The sequence below is a fragment of the Phocoena sinus genome, chromosome 18 (assembly GCF_008692025.1).
Source record: "Phocoena sinus isolate mPhoSin1 chromosome 18, mPhoSin1.pri, whole genome shotgun sequence".
NCBI lineage: Eukaryota > Metazoa > Chordata > Mammalia > Artiodactyla > Phocoenidae > Phocoena > Phocoena sinus.
In genome coordinates, this window is record NC_045780.1 from 14,736,318 (window position 1) to 14,749,307 (window position 12,990).

Here is a 12,990-nt window from a genome sequence, read left to right on the forward strand (position 1 = left end):
GATTTTGCTTTAAGTTACATAGTATCTCAATTTTGGATGAAAAAAGACAAATTTTGGAGGTTGGCTGGAAACTTACTTCGGTTGGTAAGTTAAGAGCGTCATTCGTCACCACTGGCTCCTTCTCCAGTGCTCTCTAGCTCAGTAGCTGATATCACTAGTGTCTCAGGGTACTAGTTTCCTGGGCTGCCTTAACAAATATTACAAACTGAGTGATTTCAACAGTAGAAATTTATTGTCTCACAGTTCTAGAGATTAAAAGTTTGAGATCGAGGTGTCAGTAGTATTGGTGCCTTATGAGGGCTGTGAGGGAGGATCTGTCCCATGCCTCTCCCCTAGCTTCTGGTGCTTTGCTGTCAATTTTTGGCCTTCCTTGGTGTACAGAACATCACCTTGATCTCTGCCTTATCTTCACATGGTGTTCTTCTCATGTGCGTGTCCGTCTCCAAATTTCCCCTTTTTCTAAGGACACCAGTCATATTGGATTAGAGCCCGTGCTCATGAACTTGTTTTAACTAGAGAATCTCTGTAAAGACCCTATCTCCAAATAAAGTCACATTCTGAGGAACTAGGGGTTAGGACTTCAACATATGAATTTGGTGGGGTCACAATTCAACCCACAATACTCAGGAACCTAGATGTCATTTCTGGAACCTCATTCCCTTCCCCCTCTGCATCCAGTCCATGGCTGACTCCAACTGTTCAGCCAGTTCTACCTTAACCACTTTGGGTCTAGCTATTTCTTTCTATCCTTAAGCCAACACTATCATTCTTTCTCTTGGACTATGGTAGTAATTTCCTCACTAGTCTTCTGCTTCCACTCTACTCTCTCCTAAACTATTTTCCAAACACTAGCCAGAGAGCTTCCAAAAGTACATATTTGATTATATCTCTCCTCCTCTTACAGCATTTTATGGCTTCCCACTGCCTAGAGATAAACGTAGAACTCCTTCATGTGGCTTACATGCAATTTGGCTCTAGCCCTGTCTCTCCTATTTTATTCTCCCAGTGCTCTGAGCTGGGGCCAAACAGGAACTTCTTTCAGTTCCTTGATCGCACCATGCTCTTGCCTCTACGATTTGGACATGCTGTTCCCAGTCTGGAACACTCCTCAACCCCAACTTCCCAGACACTGAGTCATGCTTTAAGCCTCAACTTTAACGTCGACTAGTGTCAGGAAGTCTAGCTCTCTGTAACAGGCTGGATTGTGGCCCTCAAAAAGATATGTCCATGTCTTCACCCCTGGAACCTGTCATTATGACCTTGTCTCAAAGGAAGGTCTTTGTAAATGTAATTAAAATTCATGGCTGTATCCCCAATGTGTAGCCCAGTGCCTGTGGCACATCATAGGTGCTAATAGTCAATATTAACAATGTTAATAAAAATAACTTTTCTTGAATAAATAAATGAATGACTTAGCCCATGCTGCAATCTAGGCACTATTCAAATAGTACAGATTGGGGAAAATATCAGAGGTCTGGCACCTGTGAACCCTCCATAGATCTGACCTTCCTAGTATCTTAAGAGACTTTCAGTCTCCCTAGCAGACAAAATGCTCACATCTGGCCAGATACTTTATAAGCCCCCAAATAACACCACTCTCCAAAATGAAAATAAATACAATTTAACTTGATTTTTACAAATATTTTAAGGGATTCTCTTATCAAGACATTTGTCAAAATGTAATTTTTATGGAACGCCACGTTAGTTATTTAAAGCTGTTCTTAAAGGAGTGACCTGGTTCTTAACCTAGAAAATTCCATAGTTTAAATGAGAGAAAAGGAGAACCCCAGTTTTCTTCTTATATGCAAAAAATTCGAAATATATGAGAAGATATATATTATTAAAGACTAAAAGAAAACTAACAATGACAGGAAGGCATAATAATAAGCAAATTCACAAGTTCCATGTTTGTTTACATTCCATTCTTAGAGCTCAACGTCATAACCAGTGGTACTTCCTTGAATGTCCCACTGCTTTTCCTTTCAGAAATGGCTCCTTCCCAAATTCCTGGTGAGCAATAAATCCCATGACCCCACCTCTTCTGCCTTGGGAGGGGCTGATGAGAGTATCCCTTATTCCTGGATATCACGATTTTTTTTCAACGGTGGGCATGAATTTCAAGTCAGATCAGTCAGACTGATTTTCAGGAATTGCTGTGGATTTCATGAGAAAGAGGTGATTTTATTGTTTTTCTTTTTCTTCTGAGATTGCTCGTTGTAAAGGCAATGCAATCTAAGCTTCTCATGGCCATCATACCCAGCATGTGGCGACAGCCTGCCTGAAAAGGAAGCCAACAAAGAGGAAAGCAAAGGCAAAAAAAAGGAAGAGAGAGACAGAATCTTGCTGAAGTTGTTTCAGCGTTGAGACCCAGGAGTGCTTGGGACTCAGTTTACCCTTAGGTTATTCCTATTGTGATACAAGATAAGAAGGGGTCTGGGTGATGTGATAGGGAGAGGAGGGATGGAGGGGAATGTGACAGATGTTCTTAAAAAAAAAAACCGATGCTCCCACTTCCATGGGGTAGAGTTGTCACTGGGCAGTGACTGTCCATTAGGGACTACATTTCTCAGCTCCCTGGCAGCTGGATAAGGACATGTGATGTTGTTTTTGCAAATGGAATGAGGGTGGGAATGAAGTTTGCCCCTTTATTTGTTTATTTTCTGTGAATAGACTTAAACATTTTCAAAATTCCATGTGAATCCTCCTGTTAATATTGTAAAACTAAGCAACTTTTTCCAGCTGTATTGAGATGTAATTGACATAGAACATTGTGTAAGTTTAATGTAGCATGTCCCCTTAGACCCAAGGAGGTTCAGACCTGGGTGTGCTTCCTCTACCCTCTCTTGCCCTCTTTTGTGGTCTCCAGGGCATTTTTACTTCAGATCAATAGAAAAGGGAATACATTCCTGAAAATTAGTCTATAAAAAGATGCACAGGAATTTAAGACTGAACTAGTAAGAAAGAGGCATTTAAAGAATATCTCAGTGCTGAAATGTTCTGTGCCCTTTTTGAGCTAAAAGAAATAATCCAATCTGATTAATGGTGATGACAGTTAAATGACCTACCAAACCATGTCCCTATTACGTGAATACCAAGCATCAAAACTTTACTCTCCTGGTCTGGAAGCTCTCTCCCTCACTGGAAAAGCATTTGGTTTTGGTCACTTCTCAAGCCCTCAGTTTCGTCATACAGATCATTGTTTCCTTCCCTCCCTACTGCCCAGATTCCATCATCTCGTTGCCTCATTGGAGCTCTTGCAGCCACCAGCCTACCACTCACTGGGGGACGTTTCAGCCCCGACTTTGTGTTGGAGCCAGAGTGAAATTGTCAGGGCTTTGTAGTTGACAGGCTTTCCTGTCTATTAAAACTTAGTCCCATTATTTTGCTAACAAAGCCTCCTCTGTTTGGCCTATGCTGTTCTACTATTTTTAGCCTTTCTTCCGGGTGTGTGCACGTTTGAAATTTAAGCTGAAATGGGACGTGGATTCTTTAACTGTATCTAGGAGGCTCAGTGGATATTTGAACTTTCAAGTAAGAATTAACCAGTTAGCCACAAAAAGAGAGGAAATGTTTCGATTGTTTTAAGATAACAGTAATCCTATTGTTTTGATTTGGAAACTTTAGGTTTGAAGAAACCTTCCAGAGACTTTGAAGATGTGTCCGGACTCCGCCACAGGCTAACTTGCACTATAAATGCCAGACTCCTGGGATAGTTGTTTAGCCTTATGAAGCAGCAGACTATAGGTCCCCTGGAGCCAGAAGAGCTTTTCTCTTTTATTTTATCCATGTGATCACCTATTGCAGAAGCATCCCTGGCAGTCATGAATGTTGCATGCTTGAGAAATGTGCTTTCTTCTTCACTGAGTCAGTCATCGGTAATTGGGTTATTATTAAAAGACAGGTAGTCAGCTGCAGCACCACTGCTTGACGCCGATATTCTTTCCCTGGGATCTTTGGATAAGTGACTGTCCGTTTTGATTGTCTTGTCCCTGTAGACATACCTTGAACTACTTTGGATTAGCAGTGGGATGAGTGAGGAGTGGTGGATGGTGCTGGTTTGGAAAACAACAGATTGAAAAGCCAGAAGTCAGGAATTCTTTGGTGGTCCAGTGGTTAGGACTCAGTGCTCTCACTGTTGGGGCCCTGGGTTCAATCCCTGGTCAGGGGACGAAGATCCCTCAAGCCGCAGGGCGCTGGGGGAAGCAGGGGGGAAGAAAAGAAAAGGCAGAAGTGTCGTGAAGAAAGACATGAGAATGAGAGAGAGAGGAAGGGAAAGTGAAGGGGAGGAGTGGGGAGGGGAGATCAGTCCAAAGGTCAACCAGCTGGGATGATTTCATAATATTGTAGGAATAGAAATGTTGGCTGAAGGAGTTGGAGGCCTGCCTGTATGAAAACTATGGCCAAGCACGTTTGGATCATCCATGCATTTATTATTATAGACAATAAACATGTAATTGAGTTGCCCACTATGTGCCAAACTTCAGATCGGGAGCCACGTCTTCTGAAAGAAGGCCATTATTTTACCTCGGTATTTTGTGAGTGTTTCATGATAATTTTCATGAGTGCTGACACTAATGTGCTGCACATTTTGCAGATGAGGAAATGTGAACCACTGAGAGGTTAAGTGATTTGCCTAAGGTCACAAAACAAATGACCGGCTGCGTAGTGATTAGAAGATAGAGACTTTTAAATTTCAAATGGATTGCCTCTGGCTAGATAGCAACTAAGGTTTAATGGATCTAACATGATTTTTTAAAAAACAATTTTCTTCTAAGAGACATAAGACTGGGTTTATCAGCAAATACAAAGCTCACAATGCTTGCCCTTTTCCGGGACCATTCCCTTGTGGTGTGAAGCCAAAAACATTGAATGCTAATTACTCATTTGATCATTTTAAAAAACTTATTATCAGATGAGGTCCTTGGTGGAGAAAAGGCTTTTTGATTTTTTAATATGCTTTTACAAATCGGGGCAAGAGCAGTGATACTGTAGCATCTGGGCTTTCTTCACAAACATCAGCCATTTGTGACTGTCATCTTGTCTCCTAGACTAAAATTACTCATAAAATTGGACTCCAGAGCGTAACATACCAGAGAATGGAGCTACAGGAATCCCAGCTAATATGAGAAAGAGGAGAATCACAAATCAAGGAAGGATAATCTTAAGATTATTAATAATTATTAATATTAATTATAATATTATAATTATTAATAATATAATAATATATTATGTATTATATATAATAATTTTATAATATAATATATATAATATATATGACACATATATAATATAATATATAAGTATTATATTAATAATATAATCATTAATTATACTATTATAATTATTAATTATAATCACATTAATAATTATTAATAATTCAAATAATTTGAACTCTTGAAGTGTAGGAAGTGCCTCGGTCCAATTATACTTCACCCAGAGATAAGCCAATAGATGTATAAAGAAGTGAGAAGGGATTGAGTGAAAGGGTGAAGGTTTGCAAATTGTCTGAGATCCATCAAGTCCAGCCTGATGTTGGTCGTTGGATAAAGAATTTGAATCCTCTCAGCCTTGCTGAGAATTGTCCTGCCTGTTTTAAACTTCAAGGATAATGGCTGTCTTGTCCTGCTTGATGACTAGTGATGGAAGCCGGTCTTTCTTGGTGGCTGTTCGGTGGCACTTCCCTTGATTTATACACCCTGTAAGAGGGACAGAACCTGACATCCTGTTTGTTGTCACAAACAGCTATAAATTGTAAATCAGGTGACAGCCATACTCGTCTATTTAAAGGATATCCTCCTTTTTCTTTCCAAACAACTTTTTCTGCCTATTGTCCTGGCTTTACAATCTTTGGAAGCAACTGTTTGAAGCATGAGGGTTTTCCTCAGTAAATGCATGGCAGACCTCATGGCAAATGCCACATTACTCCTTAACCAGAAGGTACTGAATTGCAGACGGTAGGTGGCGGTGAGAAATTGTTTCAAGTCAGACAGAAGTTTGACAATTACCTGCTCATGAACTCAAAGTTGCCTATTTCTTATTTTGGAAATAGAGAATTCACATTCAATAGTCAAGGGGCTATGAATGGCTTCCAGGGTCCGGAAACCTAACTTCCTCTCTGCTTTTTTCTGAGACAGAGGTCCACTGCTTTTAATAAATTATTTTTTAAAGTCTAGGACCCCACTGTATTATTGCATACCTGCTTAATTGTGCATTTTGGATTTTCTTTAGCCAAGTCTGATATATGATTCGACAAGGGGACCAGAATGGGAGCGCCAGCCCAGTCTTTATGTCTGCTTGAATCTAACCATTTTTAGATAAATATAACCAATGTAAAAATTTCCCATGCTGATGGAAAGAAGAGGTGTAAACAATACACAGAAAGGTGGCTGAAAAGGTGAAATTGGCTCTGGTATCCCATGGGAAGTTCACATTCAATGAGACGTACAACCATAAACTTATATTGTGTCTTACTGTGTTCAGCACAATTCCATCTTGTCATGAACATATCTTTGAAAGTCTGTCATGTCAGGCAGTTGAGGGGGTGGACCTTAAGTCCTTTTGAAGACTCTACATAACAGAGAGTGTTCTTTCCCATGACTGACTGAGAATTACTAATTCTTTTCCTTGGGGCAGGAGTCTCAAGTCATGTCTGCTGGGATGGGAATCAGCAGGTTCTACTGGGGGAAAATAATTTTCGATGCATCAGAAGGGATTGGAAAGAGAACATTGGATGAGGTGAGCTTTCTGCCTGAGAAGGTGCTAGAAAAGGTACACGTCTGAACACAACCACGTCTTTTGTCAATAAGAGGTGACCTATTAAATGTCTGCTTTTTCACAAGAGCCAATAGTCTGGAATTCAAGGAAGAAGCAGATGGGAAAAGTACCCTTGTAGTTCAAGATGAAATAATTCAGACCTTTGAAAGTGATCATTTATTTTTGTACTTTTCCTTGAACAATTCCACACTCTTTAAATAATAATTCATTCCTATATTTTCCTTCTCATTTTCATTCTGTTTCCAGCAACTCCCTTCCTACTATATAATCCCATAATACTCATTCTTCTCATCTCAGTAAATGTGTGATCTGGGCAAAGGTGGTGAGATGGAGCTCAAAACTAGAAAAGAGAGGGGAGGCTGGTGCTTTCTAATGGGTGTCAATCAAGCCATGTCAGTCTGTGGCCAGATAGTAGAGGAAGGCATGTGGGCTTTGAAAAGAAGACATCTCTCTGTTTCTGCAAGTTCGTTTTGGCCTTTCTAATGTGTCTTCTCAGTATGGACTCTTGAAAAACTAACCTTGATTGTCTTGAAATTAAGAGAAAAGGGATTGGCCCACACTCTGTCAAGAATGGTTATAGGCTTTACTGTGAGATGAGGGGTAGCAGTGGAACAGCCGGCTCTGAATGGGAGGGGAGTAAGGAGAACCAGTGGGACGGGAGGGGTTGGGGCAGTGATGGAAAAGGAAGCAGGAAGCCTGGATGGACTCAGGCAGGCACAGGTGGGTGTGCTATCTCTTTTCTAGAGTCTTTGAATGCACCCTTTCTCCTTCCCCAACTCATTACAAATAGTGCACATCGTGAATTACTGGAGGCTTCCCTCTTAAGAGGACCAGATATCCCAGTTGTACTCGGCAGCCTCCTCCTACATTTCAATGTTCACTCTCCCTCATTTCCATTGCTCCCCCAGCCCCAGCATAATTTGGGGGTTTGGCTAGAGATATAGGTTGTCCCTTTTTCTATTTTGTCCTTATCCAGTCCTCTTTCATTCCTTAAAACCTTCTAATGTATTTCTCCCTAATACTTATCCATGATTCCATTTACATAGGTTTTAAACGTTTTTGTTAAACATTCAAAATTGTTCTTTTACATAATTTGAATAATCAAATAGTTTTTCAAGATTTGTTTTTAAAACAACCCCAGCAATTGCACCCTCTACACTTCCCTCCTTTCCCCGTTTCCGAGACGTTACCATTTTCAAGTATTCATCTCCATATTTCCAAATAGCATACTTCTTGGTTTTTCGGCTTCAGGCATTTCTGGACCTCCCGTTACAGGTGAGGACTCACTCTCTTTTACCTTGCTTCACATGCATCTCCTATGCATGTCTTACCCAATCAGCAATTACATAATGATTACAATGTAAATGCTGCTTATAGCTGAGTCATATGAGAAATGTAGGTTTTCTTGTGTAACTTTATATTCTCCTTGGAATTTTCTTCCAGTTTTATTGAGATATAATTGACATCCAACACTGTAAGCCTAAGAAGTACAGCATGACTTGACATATATATTGTGAAATAATTACCATAATAAGAAGAGTTAGCATCCATCATCTCATAGAGGTTTTTTAAAAATGTGTTTTCCTTTTGATGAAAAGTCTTAGGATCTCTTAGGATTGGATGAAGGTGGTCAAAAGGTACAAACTTCCAGTTATAGGATAAATTACTATTGGGGATGTAACATACAACATGATAACTATACCTAACAGTGCTGTTCAGTATATCTGAAAGTTAAGAGAGTAGATCCAAGAGTTCTCCTTGGAATTAATAATTGCCTTGGTTCTGGTTTCCTTGGCTTTCTATGTCCTTATTACTAAACATCCCCAAACTCTCCTCCAGTTTCTCCATTGTCTGTTCTAGAACTCCTCATTTCTTAATGTTGGTCATCCTAGACTGATCCTCCAATTTTCTTCTCTTTTCTTTTCTACTTTTTCAAAGATTTCTCAACTTTGCAATCCAATATCCCTATCAAGTTTTTCATTCCTTCTAGTATATTTTTAACTTACAGCTCTTTTTTTTCAGAATGTTCCTCTTAAAGAATAATATTATTGTATTGTGCTTTATGGAGCTAATATCTGCTCTGATTTCCGCAAGAATATCGATAGTTTTTTTTAACTCCCTGTATAGGTTCTGTTTCCCCAACTTGTTTTTTTCCTGTTTGTGACTGTTGGTCTCTGTCATTGGTGATTGAGACTTTCTCAGATACGTGGAGATCCTCCGCCGATCTGCTAAAATTTAAGAAAGAGGCCCTCAAAAGCTGAAAGGCAGCCCTGTATGTGGTCCCACCTTTAGGACACACAAGAGGATGATCTGGGAACCCCTGCTGTCAGATCAGGGGTCTGATCAGGATGGTCAGATTTCAAGTGAAGAAGGTTTTGTCCTCTGTAGGGTATGAGCCTGGCTGCCAGTGTCCTAGAAACTGAGTGGTTATAGAGGATTTATGGTCCCAATATTCAATAGCCAAGTGGACATTGACTTGACCACCTATTTTCAATAGGTAGCCCCATCTTCCACTGTGCCTGTTTTCCCTCATTCCAGAGACCCCCTTATTCTTCCTGTCCTGAGAACAAACCTCCAGCCTTCCACCAAGGTGGGGAGATGCTGAGCTAAATGAGAACTGTTCAGGGAATCCGACAGTCTGAGTGTTTCTTATACAGATTTTCAAATAATCACCCTGTCTTCATCTCTGCTGTCATTCCCAAGTCCACAGTTACCTAGTGCTTCCAATTTCCAATCTTTGGGGAGGGTTCTACAGTGCAAGTCATGTTCAGCTGTTACCACTGGCCAGTTTAGTGTTCATTTTAATTCCTGCTATTTCACTTTATCATTCATCCCTTTGCTTGCTAGCTTTCACAATTTTATTGCTATTTCTTTCTCTCTTGCTCTTTGACCTTGTAGATGAAGGCCTTGATTTTTTTTTTTTTTTCTTTTACTTTCCTTTTAGTGAGGTTTCAGGAGAGTGAGTTCAACCTACCATATTTAACCACAAGTCCTCTTGTGATCTCTAAAAGTAGTTTTCTCAGGAGCAAGAGCACAAGAGCAGGGTTGTCATGTGCAGTTGCATAGGTTGTACAGTGCACAACTCTGAGGGGAACTATTCCCATCGTATGTTGTACATTTCTGTATTTATTTCGACAAATGTCTGGAAAATGACAGTAAAATGTCTTGTTCTATAAAAATAAGTATAACATAGCAATTGTTTAATAGATAGAAGTAAAGTTTCTTCAGGAAGAGATTACTTCTTCTAAATTCAAGCAAGGGAGCCATGTGTGCTAATGGCTGTTCTGAACAAGGGATTTGAACTGAGACTTCTGAATTCAATGATGTTTCTGAGTCTTCTAGTTTAAGTTGGACCAGACTGACTTCCAAAAATGGGCTGAGAAGAGTCTGAGAGTGCCAAGCAAATAGGGAGTTTCAACAGGTGGCCTCTCCGTAGTCTGATCAGGATTTTTTAAATGTCTACTGTGAGGGAAATAACCGAAATTTTCTTGCCAACATGGTGAAATAAGATCTTCCTAATTGGTAATAGTTGTAGACAAAATTGTATTTAAAAATAAAATCGGCAGCAGATTTCTGGTTGAAAGTCAGTTGGCTAACAGATCCTGACAGGACCTCTCTTAACTTCCTATTCAAATAACCATAAAGACAGCAAAAAAAATGAGCATTTGTATAAAACCCAAACTCACAGCCAACCTATTGCCAGAATCTTGGAAGAAGGTCCACCAATAATGAGGTCTATGGGGTGAAACTAGACATCAAAATTGGTGCCCTAGGTGTGCGTTTCCAGCTGAAATGGAACTCAATCAACTGCTTTAGATGAGGTAGGAGATCTGAGGGGCCCGGTTCAGAGATCCAAGGTCCACATAAAGCCCCAAACAGGGGGCCGGGCCACAATGCAGTTGCATGGATACTTCTTTTAGATTCACAGGACTGATGTCTCCGTATACACCTGACCCCATCAGTAATTTCCTTTCCTCATTTACTTGGAGATTTTAACCCCTTGGAAAATATGTAGCAGGAAGTATGTCTGGAGGGAGATGAGAAGAGAAAAAGGCAGGAGAAGGCGTAGCAGTGGCATGTTGCAGCCTGGGAAAATCCCAACAAATAGTTAGAGGTGGGAGCAGATACCAGAAGGGCATGCCGGGATTCATTTATCAGGGTAAGGAACCACGTTGGGTGTAAGAGACTGCCTCAGTCTACAACAATTGTACTAGTGGGATATGGGCCAGTCACTGGGAATTAGGCAAGAAATTGTGCACCTCAACTTGCACTCCAATGGTAAATCATTTCTAATTGTAAATGAACAACACATGAAGTCAAGGGCAAGTCACAGTTCTTGTCTTCTGGAGAACACCAACCTCTAAGATAAGCAAATAGGAAAAACTACAATAGTGCAAGGAGTATGTGAGAAAAATACTGTAGAGCAATAAAGTGGAGACTTGAGAAAGTCTCCTGAAATATCACAAAATGATTTCCTGGATGTTTGGTAAACTTGGTATCATGATTTCAAGTTTTACACACATTGTTACCATACCAGTAAGAAAGAAAGAAGCAATATTTTTTAAAAATTGAAAAGACACAGCTGTTGCCACACCGAAAGATGCACATCTCTGTGCATCAGAGGTAGAGCAGAAATTAGAAAGCCGTCACAGACTGCTTAAGCTCTCACACTAGAATCGATCAAGGTAACTGGGGGGGCTGATTTCTTTAGAATATTGGAAACATAGGATGCCCCATGTGTGTCAGCAGCCCAAAGCCAGCCCACTGCTGAAACCGGCGCTTGCGGCGGGGTACCCCAACTCTGAAAGGAAGTGGAAAAACTTACAATTGCTGCCAAGAGCTTTGGCTTGCATAAATGTACTTACACGGGCTACACAGAGGGAGCAAAGATAACTGGGTAACCAGGACCTGGGCCAGCTCCTGCTACAGGCTCTGGGGCTGGATCTGTGATGCACCCCCAATCTCATGATGGAAGGAACCCAAGCTCCAGTCCAAAACCTGATTCTGGTTATGTTGCTAGATGTGTGTGTGTGTGTGTGAAAGAAAGAGAGAGAGAGAGAGAGAGAGAGAGAGAGAAATGAGATAAAATAGCTAAGAAATAGGAACAATAAAACAACTAGAGAATAAACTCCTAAAGAAATGCAAATAATAGAGCAACAAGAAAATGACTTATTATAAAGTCCTTGTAAACTATGTCTAAGAAAGTATAGCTCGTAATGTATCAAATCCTTCTAAACCTAGCTCTACGTCTTATTAACTGTGCGACCTGAGCAAGCCACTGCTGAGTCTTGGTTTACTCATCCAAAAACATGGGGACTAAAATAGTACCTATTTCATTGAATTATTGGGACTATTAAATTAGTTACAACAATGCCTAGCATAGATCAAACTAAAGTGCAATGATGAAATTAAAATCTTCATTAGAAAGGGTAAAAACTCAGAATTGGTAACAGAAAATCTGATGAATAACCTAGAAGATAAACTTGAGAAGTTCTGTCAAAGTTTCTAAGAAAATGAAAAGAGATTAAAAAATAATGATAGAAAATAAAATAAGCATAGAGGACACAGAAAAATCCTGACATTTAATATAAGCATTCTGACATTTAAATAAGGACATAAAATTTTGAATTGTTGTTGATAACCTTGAATTAACAATATATAAATCTGTATGAAAAGACAGTTTGCCTTCTTTTCAAGGATCCATGAAATGCATCTCTTGATTATACACTAAGACACATTGTGCTATGCAAAACTGTAGGTTTTCAAGAGATCCTTGGGTTACCTTGGTCAAAACCAAGGGTCCCTAATTGTAAGTAGGTTTCTGGGCCTCTCAATTCTCCATTCAACTAAAAATGTTCTGCTTTTTATCTTTTTGCAAATAGTAGTTTGTATTAAGGTTTAATTTTTTTAGTGTTGCATTGGTTAAAAAATAACGGATTGAAAACTGCTGCTCTGAAAGTTAATAAATTCCTAAGAGTTGAACTAGGGTATATAAACCCAACTCTCAGACTATCAGAAAAGTGATACCAGAAATTAGTAATGAAAGTTAAAAACAAAGCAAAACACCCCCCCTGGCTGTTTGGACATTAAAATTATTGTTCTAACACATTATTCACTTAAAGAGGTAATCAAACTACAATTACAATTAAACTACAATTAAATTACAATTTCATATACATGGAAATGTAACTGTTACGTATCGAAACCTATAAGATG